This window comes from Schistocerca nitens, chromosome 8 (genome assembly GCF_023898315.1).
Source record: "Schistocerca nitens isolate TAMUIC-IGC-003100 chromosome 8, iqSchNite1.1, whole genome shotgun sequence".
NCBI classification, from domain to species: domain Eukaryota; kingdom Metazoa; phylum Arthropoda; class Insecta; order Orthoptera; family Acrididae; genus Schistocerca; species Schistocerca nitens.
The window spans coordinates 195,122,450-195,135,886 of record NC_064621.1 but is presented as its reverse complement, the minus strand read 5'-3'; the positions used below and the strand labels follow the sequence as shown (position 1 = coordinate 195,135,886).

Sequence of the window (13,437 nt, the reverse complement as noted above, 5' to 3'; positions counted from 1 at the left end):
TGCTGACAGACAAGCAAGTCTGCATGAAATGTCAGCAGAAATCAGTGTGGGACATATCAGTTAGCACAGTTTTCACAATTTGGAGTTAATAGGCTACGTCAGCAAATGACCGAAGCGAGTGCCTTTGCTAACAGCACGACATCGCCGCTATCGTTGGCCCATGACCTTATCGTTAGGACCCCACACGACTAGAAAACCGTGGCTTGGTCAGATAAGTCCCGATTTCAGTTGGTAAATGCCGATGGTAGGGTTGAGTGTGGCCCATACCACAAGAAACCATGGACCCAGGTTGTCGACAAGGTATTACGCAAGCAGGGCGGGGCCCCATAATGGCTTTAGCTGTGTTTACATGGAATGGAATGGGTCTTCTGGTCCAACTGAACGGATCATCGACTGTAAATGGCTACGTTCGGCTACTTAGAGAACACTTGGAGCTATTCAACCATGGAACTTTTATAGATGACAATGTGCAATGTCACAGGGCCACGAGTTTGGCAACTGTTTTGAAGAACATTCTGGACCATTCGAGCGAATGATTTTACCACCTAAATCGCGCTACACGAATCCCATCTAACATTTATGGGACGTAATCGAGTGGTCGGTCCATACAAAACATTCTGCACCGACACACTTTCGCAATTCTCGACGGCTATAGAGAAGGCATGGAAAAGGCCTTGCTGCAGTGGATACACCGGTTCCCGTCAGATCACCGAAGTTAAGCACTGTCGGGCGTGGTCGGCTCTTGGATGGGTGACCATCCGGGCCACCATGCGCTGTTACCATTTTTCAGGGTGCACTGAGCCTCGAGATGCCAAGTAAGGAGCTACTCGACCGAATAGTAGCGGCTCCACTCGAAGAAAACCATCATAACGACCGGGAGAACGGTGTGCTGACCACATGCCCCTCCTATCCGCATCCTCATCTGAGGATGACACGGCGGTCGGAGGGTCCCGATGAGTCACTTGTGCCCTGAAGACAAAGTGCTGTGCAGATAGAGAAGGCATGGAGTAATATTTCTGCAGGGGTCTAACGACTTTTAGATTCCATTGCACGTCGAGTTGCTGCACTAAACCGGGAAAAAGGAGTCCAACAAGATATTTCGAGGTATCCCATGACTTTGGTCACCTCACTTTATGTCCAATACAACAACCATAGATTTCTTGGCGGTTCAGAATAATGCTACAGAATAAAATCTCATCAAAGCCAACACGCTATGTCTAATAGTGTGTCGAAAGCTCGGAAAGGTTGGTACCATTCTACATCTACATCTACATCTATACTCCGCGAGCCACCTTACGGTGTGTGGCGGAGGGTACTTATTGTACCACTATCTGATCCCCCCTTCCCTGTTCCATTCACGAATTGTGCGTGGGAAGAACGACTGCTTGTAAGTCTCCGTATTTGCTCTAATTTCTCGGATCTTTTCGTTGTGATCATTACGCGAGATATATGTGGGCGGTAGTAATATGTTGCCCATCTCGTCCCGGAATGTGCTCTCTCGTAATTTCGATAATAAACCTCTCCGTATTTCGTAACGCCTTTCTTGAAGTGTCCGCCACTGGAGCTTGTTCAGCATCTCCGTAACGCTCTCGCGCTGACTAAATGTCCCCATGACGAATCGCGCTGCTTTTCGCTGGATCATGTCTATCTCTTCTATTAATCCAACCTGGTAAGGGTCCCATACTGATGAGCAATACTCAAGAATCGGACGAACAAGCGTTTTGTAAGCTACTTCTTTCGTCGATGAGTCACATTTTCTTAGAATTCTTCCTATGAATCTCAACCTGGCGCCTGCTTTTCCCACTATTTGTTTTATGTGATCATTCCACTTCAGATCGCTCCGGATAGTAACTCCTAAGTATTTTACGGTCGTTACCGCTTCCAATGATTTACCACCTATGGCATAATCGTACTGGAATGGATTTCTGCCCCTATGTATGCGCATTATATTACATTTATCTACGTTTAGGGAAAGCTGCCAGCTGTCGCACCATTCATTAATCCTCTGCAGGTCTTCCTGGAGTACGTACGAGTCTTCTGATGTTGCTACTTTCTTGTAGACAACCGTGTCATCTGCAAATAGCCTCACGGAGCTACCGATGTTGTCAACTAAGTCATTTATGTATATTGTAAACAATAAAGGTCCTATCACGCTTCCTTGCGGTACTCCCGAAATTACCTCTACATCTGCAGATTTTGAACCGTTAAGAATGACATGTTGTGTTCTTTCTTCTAGGAAATCCTGAATCCAATCACAAACCTGGTCCGATATTCCGTAAGCTCGTATTTTTTTCACTAAACGTAAGTGCGGAACCGTATCAAATGCCTTCCTGAAGTCCAGGAATACGGCATCAATCTGCTCGCCAGTGTCTACGGCACTGTGAATTTCTTGGACAAATAGGGCGAGCTGAGTTTCACATGATCTCTGTTTACGGAATCCATGTTGGTTATGATGAAGGAGATTTGTATTATCTAAGAACGTCATAATACGAGAACATAAAACATGTTCCATTATTCTACAACAGATTGACGTAAGCGAAATAGGCCTATAATTATTCGCATCTGATTTATGACTCTTCTTGAAAATGGGAACGACCTGCGCTTTCTTCCAGTCGCTAGGTACTTTACGTTCTTCCAGAGATCTACGATAAATTGCTGATAGAAAGGGGGCAAGTTCTTTAGCATAATCACTGTAGAATCTTACGGGTATCTCGTCTGGTCCGGATGCTTTTCCGCTACTAAGTGATAGCAGTTGTTTTTCAATTCCGATATCGTTTATTTCAATATTGTCCATTTTGGCGTCCGTGCGACGGCTGAAGTCAGGGACCGTGTTACGATTTTCCGCAGTGAAACAGTTTCGGAACACTGAATTCAGTATTTCTGCCCTTCTTCGGTCGTCCTCTGTTTCGGTGCCATCGTGGTCAACGAGTGACTGAATAGGGGATTTAGATCCGCTTACCGATTTTACATATGACCAAAACTTTTTAGGGTTCTTGTTTAGATTGTTTGCCAATGTTTTATGTTCGAATTCGTTGAATGCTTCTCTCATTGCTCTCTTTACGCTCTTTTTCGCTTCGTTCAGCTTTTCCTTATCAGCTATGATTCGACTACTCTTAAACCTATGATAAAGCTTTCTTTGTTTCCGTAGTACCTTTCGTACATGATTGTTATACCACGGTGGATCTTTCCCCTCGCTTTGGACCTTAGTCGGTACGAACTTATCTAAGGCGTACTGGACGATGTTTCTGAATTTTTTCCATTTTTGTTCCACATCCTCTTCCTCAGAAATGAACGTTTGATGGTGGTCACTCAGATATTCTGCGATTTGTGCCCTATCACTCTTGTTAAGCAAATATATTTTCCTTCCTTTCTTGGCATTTCTTATTACACTTGTAGTCATTGATGCAACCACTGACTTATGATCACTGATACCCTCTTCTACATTCACGGAGTCGAAAAGTTCCGGTCTATTTGTTGCTATGAGGTCTAAAACGTTAGCTTCACGAGTTGGTTCTCTATCTGCTCGAAGTAATTCTCGGACAAGGCAGTCAGGATAATGTCACAAGAGTCTCTGTCCCTGGCTCCAGTTCTGATTGTGTGACTATCCCATTCTATTCCTGGTAGATTGAAGTCTCCCCCTATTACAATAGTATGATCACGAAACTTCTTCACGACGTTCTGTAGGTTCTCTCTGAGGCGCTCAACTACTACGGTTGCTGATGCAGGTGGTCTATAGAAGCATCCGACTATCATATCTGACCCACCTTTGATACTTAACTTAACCCAGATTATTTCACATTCGCATTCGCTAATAACTTCACTGGATATTATTGAATTCTTTACTGCTATAAATACTCCTCCACCATTGGCGTTTATCCTATCCTTGCGGTATATATTCCATTCTGTGTCTAGGATTTCGTTACTGTTCACTTCCGGTTTTAACCAACTTTCCGTTCCTAATACTATATGCGCACTATTTCCTTCAATAAGCGATACTAATTCAGGAACCTTGCCCTGGATACTCCTGCAGTTTACCAATATTACGTTAACTTTTCCTGTTTTTGGTCTCTGAGGACGGACGTTCTTTATCAACGATGCTGATGTTCTCTCTGGTAAGCCGTCAGGTATTTTATCGTTTCGCCCAAGGGGGGGGGGGGTCCCTCTAACCTAAAAAACCCCCGTGTGCACGCCACACGTACTCTGCTACCCTAGTAGCTGCTTCCGGTGTGTAGTGCACGCCTGACCTGTCTAGGGGGGCCCTACAGTTCTCAACCCAATAACGGAGGTCGATGAATTTGCAACCATTATAGTCGCAGAGTCGTCTGAGCCTCTGGTTTAGACCCTCCACACGGCTCCAAACCAGAGGACCGCGATCGACTCTGGGCACTATGCTGCAGATATTAAGCTCAGCTTGCACTCCGCGTGCGATGCTGGTTGTCTTCACCAAATCAGCCAGCCGCCGGAAGGAACCAAGGATGGCCTCAGAACCCAAGCGGCAGGCGTCATTCGTTCCGACATGTGCTACTATCTGCAGCCGGTCACACCCAGTGCGTTCAATAGCTGCCGGAAGGGCCTCCTCCACATTACGGACGAGACCCCCCGGCAAGCACACCGAGTGCACACTGGCATTCTTCCCCGACCTACCCGCTATTTTCCTGAGGGGCTCCATAACCCGCCTAACGTTGGAGCTCCCTATAACTAATAGGCCCGCCCTCTGTGACTGTCGGGACCTTGCCGGAGAATCGGCCACTGGCCCAACAGGCGAGGCATCCTGTGGTGGCTCGGAAACGATGTCATCACCACTAGGAAGCACCCCGTACCTGTTGGAAGGGGGTAAGGCAGCTGCCACGCGGCCAGATCCCACCTTCGCCTTTCGGCCAGGCACGCGCGAGCCCACCACTGTCCGCCATTCACCCTGGAGTGATGGCTAACCGGTAAGATGCTCACTGCCGGAAGACGCAGCGACATCAGGGGTTCCATGTGATTCCAAGGCCACCGAAGTAGGCATAGGTCTCACCACAGTTGCCCCAACGCCACTACGAGCCGACGCCTGCGCCTCGAGCTCGATGAGCCTAACAGACAAAGCCTCCACCTGCCCCCGAAGAGTGGCCAATTCTCCTTGCGTCCGCTCACAACAACCACAGTCCCTACACATGACTATGTTTACCCTACTCTATACGGTGACAAATTCCCAAGATAATCTTCTGATGAGGTACTCTGATAATCAAGAAACACTCACTGAAATACGAGACGCGAAAACTACGCTAGGTTTTCCCAGAAAAACTATTTAAAAGCTAAGCGCAGCAAATAAGTACAAAATAAATTTCTCTCCTAACGATCAAGAACTGTTAGTTTCTATGCAGAGCAGATAAACACAAATAGAATCCCTTCCTTAGTGGAAGGTCGTAAACAAAATGCAAAATAATCGCTTTATACAAACAGTACTCGCTGCTGCTGGTGCTCTCGCTCTGGCTGTCACAAGACAACTGCTGATTCAAGTGACTAGTGGCTAACGGCCGCGAAACAAACAAAAGACGGTTTTAGGGCGCTTTCTGTTCTAAACGATCAAGAAAACACTAAGAAATCTAACACGAAAGCTACGTAAAGTTTTATCAAGAACTGTTAGTTACTATGCAGAGAAGATAAACACTAATAGAATCCCTTCCTTAGTGGAAGGTCGTAAACAAAATGCAAAATAAACGCTTTATACAAACAGTACTCGCTGCTGCTGGTGCTCTCGCTCTGGCTGTCACAAGACATAATTTCGATGTGATGGAATACCAAGAAGTGCTCATCACCCGTGTAGATTCGTGCCTGCAAAAATCAAAAACGTAAACACTCTCACTGATAGATTATAGAAATTTGTGTTTATGTCTATTCACGCCGTTCAGAATAATGCTACAGAATAAAATCTCATCAAAGCCAACGCCCTATGTCTAATAGTGTGTCGAAAGCTCGGAAAGGTTGGTACCATTCTGTACGCCATAATTTCTGTGTGATGGATAACTAGAAGTGCTCATCAGCCGTGGAGATTCGTGCCTGCAAAAATCAAAAACGTAAACACTCTCACTGGTAGATTATAGAAATTTTACGTATATCCACGCTGCTCTGCGACGTAGAAAGTTACAATTTCGTGCGATAGTTTTTTCTGACTTGATTCATCTATTCGGTTAGTGCTTCATTAATAGTACGTGATTCCTGCCGGAGAGCACCAAGTTGATAATTCCCAGCGCTCGGTTGGAAGTACTCGTCAAAAGAGGATGACGTCAGAATTTCCTCTCTTCTTGTCTCTGAGCAGCATTCGTCAGAAGCCGGGAGCCAGCGCAGTAGTAATGAAGTGTCACCTCATTAAAAGTTGACGCCCGGGGATTCTTGAGGCGGAGCACTAGCAGAGGAGTCGCGGCAGAGTATCACCAGCGCTCCGACAAGCTCTCTCATCGTACACATCGACAACAGATTTCACTTTTTAGTTTTGGTTTCATGACGCCCGCATCGCTGCAATTAAAACTGTAAGCTGCCGTTCTGACGCGAATGTTTTCTTTGCTGCTTAGAATTTTTTTTAAATATATAAGAATCTGAGGAAATATTGACAGAACTAGTGCGCTTCATCGTCAACAAAAAGTTTTTGTAAGGGAGAGTAACATCTATTGCGCTCTTCATGCTTTCTGTTTTTGGATACCATGCACGTCTCCAGAAACATAAACATAATTCCGTAAAGGACCAACACGAGAAGTTGTCACAAATTTCTAACTACCACCACGAAAAAAATCAAGCAGTGGTCATGAAACGTACGACGCTCCACGAAGGAATTATCCGAATGGACGGAAACTGGTAGAAGTGATGTACTCTTACAGACAAACAAATGGTCACTATTTCAGAAAAACTGGACGATTTATTCAAGGGAAATAGCTTCACAAATTTAGGAATTCAATAACGCATTGACCCACTTCTGGCCCTCGTTCAAAGAGTTATTCGGTTTAGCATTGATTGACAGAATTGTTGGATGCCCACCTAAGGGATATCGTGGCAAATTCTGTCCGACTGGCACGTTAAATCGTCGAAATCCCGAACTTGTTGGAGGATCCTGCCAGAAGTGCTCCAGATGTTCTCTATTGGAAATAGATCCAGCAACCTTGCTGGGCATGGTGGAGTTACACAGGCACAAAGACAAAGAGTAGAAATTCTTGTCGTGTGCAGTCGGGCATTATCTTGGGGGAATGTAAGCCCAAGGTGGCTTGCCGCGACAAAACGCTGTGCTGTTAGGGTGCCGCAGATAACGACCAAAGGGCTCCTGCTATGAAATAAAATGGTACATGAAGATCACAGCTCATGCTAGTCGGACCGTATGGCGGGCAATAGTCAGATCTGTCTACGTCTTCGGCATGGAATCTGATCGACTGGAGTAGAATTGGCTTCAGCGATAGTCCCCCTTCCAACTGTGCCCTGATAAACAGCAAAGACTTGCCTGGAAACGCCTAGGACAGCGGGGCGACACCAAACCGATACCGACTGTCACCCGTCATACAGCCCGATAACCAAGACATGGTTTGCGGTGTCATTTTAGTTTATAGGAGAACCCTCTGATTTTCATCCACGGCACCCAGGCATCACAGCGCTACGTGGACGATATGATCTGTTTTGTGGCCCTTCTTGACAAGCCATTCTGGGCTTACATTTTTAAAAGATAAAAGACCCCCCTCTCCCCCCCCCCCCTTCCCATGGCGAGAGTTTCTACTGAATGTCTTCGTGCTTGCCAAACGCTATCTTGGCCAGCAACATCATCAGATCTTTCCCCAGTTGAGAACATTTGGAGCATTATGGGCACTGCCCTCCAATCAGCTCACGGCTTTGCATCGCGGGATTAGCCGAGCGATCAAGGGCACTGCAGTCATGCATTGTACGGCTGGTCCCGGCGGAGGTTCGAGTCCTCCCTCGGGCATCAGTGTGTGTGTTTGTCCTTAGGATAATTTAGATTAAGTAGTGTGTAAGCTTAGGGACTGATGACCTTAGCAGTTGAGCCCCAAAAGATTTCACACAAATTTGAGCTTGCGGTTTTGACGATGTAACGCTCCAGTGGCAGTGAATTTGGCACTATGTACCTGAGGAGGAAGTCGAACAACTCCGATAATCAGTGACAAGCCGAATAACTGCTCGCGTTATGGCCTGAGTTAGAGCAACATGTTAATGACTTGCGCAGTTTGTCTGTACATGTAAATCATATCCAGCGATATCCGTCCGATTTGTGGTGCATCTTCTCTTCATTTCCTTTTTTTCCTTGAGCATATTTACCTATCACTACGACACATTTCTTCCTGCGACAGTTGATTTGGCGAACACCTGAGCTATAAATGTCCACATTTTGTCTATTCAGGAACGGTCAGGCTTTGAGAATATTCTCGTCGTCATTGAGAAAATTCCTGCTACGCAGAGGTTTCCTTATCCTACGACTGTAAAGGAAGTCAGTATATGACATGTCAGGGGAACACCGGGGTGAGAAGCAAAATTTAATAGTCTGTGCAGAATGTGCTGGTAATCTTCAATGGTCAGAAACACTCCACTGGATCGCCTTTCGGGGACGTTTCATCAGGAAAAAATATCCATTAACCTGATCGTGATATTTCGGTAGTATGCTCCAGCGAATATTTGACCGTTAACAGAACGACCTGTTAGCATCAAACTATGGCAGAAGAAAAAGGATACTTCACGTCACGTTCGACTGATGATGGTAGTGTCCTCGACTATTACGACGGTGGAGAATCATCATGTTTCCACTGGTTTTCTTTGATCAGGTGTCTCGGGATGGTGGGTCCGTGGGCGACAGTGCACGGTACCAATACGTTCTGATGACTGAGATGACAGGTCAAATGTTTTGGACAGCCCTTGGTCTAGCCAGTACTTCTTACCTATCAGGGAGGACGACCACGCTGTAACTATCCTAAAGCACTATTGTCAAAATTCAAACATTACACACTTACTCCAACCCAAGCAACCCGTTGTATAGGGTGGACCAGTGGCAATTTATAAAAGAAAAATTTTTTTCCTGGCGGTTCCTGAGAAAACGCTTGAAAACCCTGACTTTCCAAAAAGTGCCATTTGCGAGGTACTTTTGCACAATTTATGTTTATTACAGAGCGTCGAAATTTTTGCTATACGCTCTTAAGATAACATTCTCGGGGAACTTAGAAACTGTTTTCGATATGGTTACCCGTTACCGAGATCCATTGTTTCAAAGTTACCATACTTACGCAGAAAACAGCCAAAATCGATTTTTAACCGTTTTTGCACCGTGTGCCGCAATTATGTAAATAACCATACGAAATGGCTCAGATATCAACAGTACATTCTTTAAACATTAACCTAGAAAAACATTTTCTCGTTTTCGAAAATCTATACGCATGTAAAACCACGGCGTTTGGTTGCCAATAGCAGCAATAAATGGAAAGGCCATTTATATAATAAATCGTGGAAATGTATAAAATATGTTCTTAAGATGATGATGTTGGAGAACTTTTAAACTTTCTTAGATATCATTATCCGTAACCATGATCCAGAGGTGCAAATTTACTGTACTTATGCACGTAAAATATGCACATAATATTCTGTCCGAGACGTAGCCGTACTTTTAACTGATGTAGCGAACGTGATCGCTGTTCTATGGTCTTCGAAGTTCTGACAGAGAATGTGCTGACATCAGCACCAGCGCTTTCTTATGTATGGTGTCATATTACAGCTAGACAGTTGCGCATATCATATTTCACTGACAGCAGCATCAGCAGTTCTTTATCTTGAAGGTAATTCTACAGATCACGGCATCCTGCCACGTGTCATGATCAAGAAAGGAAGGGGAGGGGAAGGTAGGGGAGGGGAGGGCCTCCCAAGACCCTTGCACTTCAGCAAATTTTGCATGAAGCACCCTCTGCCCCCAGAGCCACCACTCTCCCTCCCCCCACTCTGCATTTCTGGGAGCTAAAATTGAATGAAGTTTGCATGAATGTCACATTACGCTTATATCAGCATCCCCATCTCCTGTGCCATGCACTACCGCAAATTTTGCATGAAGCAACCCCCCACCCCCCTCACCCACCACCACCAAACAGCCCACCCCATGCGCTCACACTTCTATGCACCTCAGACGTTTGCTTTGCATCTAAGTTTCCATTACTGACTTCCAAAACTTCGTACAGGTATTAGTTCACCTGCCCTCACATTGGTGACTTTGATTTGAAGATATATATCATTCGCCATAGAATACTGAAATGAGTAAACAGCAAATGAGTAGATAGCAAATTTCTCTATAAATAATTAAAAACTAACATTTGCTAGTAGAATATAAATAATAAAATAGGAATTCGATAATGATAGAAGTTGAAGTCTAGAGGAAGTCAAGTTTCTTCCATACCTAATGTAGAAAATCCTGCCCATGGCCATCACATCAGAGCTGATGCATATCCTGAGATGTTCCAGTGATTTAGGCAATGGGGGCACAAGAGCATTGTTCTTAATGTACCGCCAAATGAGGAAGTCAGGAGACGTTAGGTGAGGCTGCCTGGGGCCCATGGGAACAGAGCCATATCGTCTACAACACGACGCCCAAACCAGCAATTTCTAAGTTCGTCGTTCAGATAGCGGCGAACATGGACGCTCCAATGTGGGGAGTCCTGTCTTGGAAGACGATATTCTTGGAATCAGCAGTCGGTTGGGGAAACAATTATAACTACAGATATCAAGGTAAGAGATTTTCCCCAAACTCTCATGCAACGTATTTCATCATACACTCCGCAATACAACTGAATACATTTTCAAAACTCTCTAATTGTTCCCCTTTGAGAGGCATAAGTTTGAATTTTTGTTCAATATTCGCTATCGAAAACGACAGTCCGCACAGCGATGACCAACAGAGCGACGTTCAAGGCAACCTTTGACACTGCTGATGTCCTTGGGACGATTGTATCCTTCTCTTTGTACATTATAGGCGAGAAAACCCTTTGAACGTGATCACACACGTTGACTGTGCAGAACGACCGCAATTTTTACTCTTGTGTACAGGGTGGAAACACTAGGGACCGTTAAAAACCAATCGACGAAGTATAAACATATCACATATGCCAAGACACAAAAATTATTTTCTTGCGTAGTCCCTATTTTGTCAACGCGCAGCACGTGTAACACCGACTGGAGAGCACAATGCAAACATGGCGAGTTTAGGCTTCTGTTGATAGGTCAGTTATATTTGTCCATGCAATACGGTACTCTGAAAACGGATTACTCACTTATAGTCGCCTTGTTTTATTAAGTACCTAAAACGGTCATCCAGTGTCAGATACAGGTTGCTTGTCTACTGACTTCGAGTGGCTACGAAAATTACATTTTCAGTATTTCGTTTAATTATTTAACGAATTTAAAAATTTCAAATGCTGCAATAATTTACTCATTACTAACAGACTAAATCCATTATTAAAGTTAGAATTTATGTGTGTTGAAGAATTATTAGAGTTGAGAAAAGTAGTTGATATAACCTTCCTCTTTGAGCATCCTGTGACCACTAGTAAGGTATGTAAATACTGAGACTGCTACTGATAATGTCTTTGAGGGCAAATCTAAGGTAAAAGTGATATCACAAGACCAATAGTAAATGGGCTATTTGTTCAAGACACGCAGATTCTTATGTTTAAATGTTGAAACTTGTCAGGGTTTAACATCTGCTAAATTTGAGTACAGGAGTGTAGTAAATTGAGACATGAACTGGATAGATGATTACAATAGTTTTCACTTAAAATATAAAATACAAAGCATATATTAATAAAGTTACTACAGCATTTGAAAATTGTTCTCTCTAAAAATACAACTTAAATCAAACTGAAGTCTAAAAATAAACCGTAGGTTACGCAAGGAATAAAGGTATCATGTGGTACAAAAATGAAATGAAACCTACTACCTAGGACAGCTCTGATGCATTACAAAGAATACTGCCAAATATTCAAGTAATTAATCCAGAAATCTAAGCATAATTATTATGAGAAAAAGGTAATTGTATCAGGCAACAAAATAAAATATGTGTGAAATATACCAGTATTCTGAAGACAGAGGAAGGGGGGTCAGAGAGGAAGAGGAACAGATAGCTCTAAAAATAAATGAGGAATTGGTAGCAAGTGCATGTACTGCTGCAAACCTCTTATACAAGTACATAATTTCTGTTACTGATAGCTTGCGGTTATCGGGTTCAGTAAACAGTGTAATGGAATATCTGAGACAAGTCTATACAAAAACCTTCAGTAAAAGGGAAATGGCGCTCATTCCTCCCACGATCAACGTATTCTGATGATAATGATAACGTATCAACGAATTCAAATAATGGTCATGTGAGTTGAGTTCTGTCTAAATTATTTATATGAATGCGTTGTGTCTGTTTTTTCGGACAGAACAAACACAACGCATCGCGGTTGGTTTCTTGGAAAACCACTTAACCGAAGAATAGGTTAGCGACATGTCAATCAAAAGGACCAATTATCACCAGGAGGTCATAATCCTCTTAACAGAACAATATGTTAAGGACCTGTCAATCGAAACAGAGCAATAGGTTTGCCCCTAAATGTATAGTTCCCGTAGGCTACCTGCAATGTGTGCTGATGCTGTCTTTATCCCCCTCACTCTCAACAATTACTGCGAAGCGCTGCTCTGGGACCGCCTGTTGGTAGCGCAGCATCGGACGTGACTCAAGAGAAGGGCGGCACGAGACCTTCGCAGGCTGCGAAGTGGCAGCAGCAGGTGGTCCGCCGCTGACAGTAGAGGCAGCTGTTGGTTGTTCGGAGCTCGGGACCTAAGCGGCTCTCCGCGAGTGGATCGTCGACTTAAGTACACGCCTGCGGAAGGATACGTGCGTGTAGCACGTGAGCATGTGACCGTCCAGACGTAAATTAGGGTCCGCGACTGCAGCACTGACTGATATGACTCGTATGCCATTTCTGTTTACAGATGATCTCCTGGGTGAGGCAGGAGCCGGACCTGGCCTGCGAAACATATGCTTAAATATGATCGCCGAAAAATGCAGGGGGAGGCTCCACAAATTCAACAGCAAATAGGCTGACGGCATTTGAAAATGAAAGGTTGAATGTATTGATTACAGAAAAACTAAACAAAAAGGATCATATAAGCTTTTTAATCGCAATTCCAATGCGTATTCAAATATACGCCAATATGAGAAATCAAAATCGAAGATATCCTATCTAAATTTTACGTAACTAATTTCTGTTCATTAACGAGCTACTTTTGCAGTAAAATAAGGATTCGTCTGCAAATCCCCACGTTCTTAAAGGCTATTACTGTAGTCAACAAATAGGAAAATGTCGGAGTGAATGTGCATCGCTTATCGTGTTTCAGGCCACTATTATTTCTCTAACAGTGAACCATATTTGTGCCGAGTTTTCAGTTGTTCAAAAC

General features: G+C 44.1%; 1 protein-coding gene and 1 pseudogene across 1 annotated transcript in view; one reads left to right on the top strand and one right to left on the bottom strand.

Moving 5' to 3' along the window:
- Positions 1-13,437, bottom strand: part of LOC126198934 (uncharacterized) — a 1,245,788-nt gene that overhangs the window by 590,433 nt on the left and 641,918 nt on the right. The window lies entirely within an intron of this gene.
- On the top strand, positions 665-782 carry LOC126200111 (5S ribosomal RNA; annotated as a pseudogene).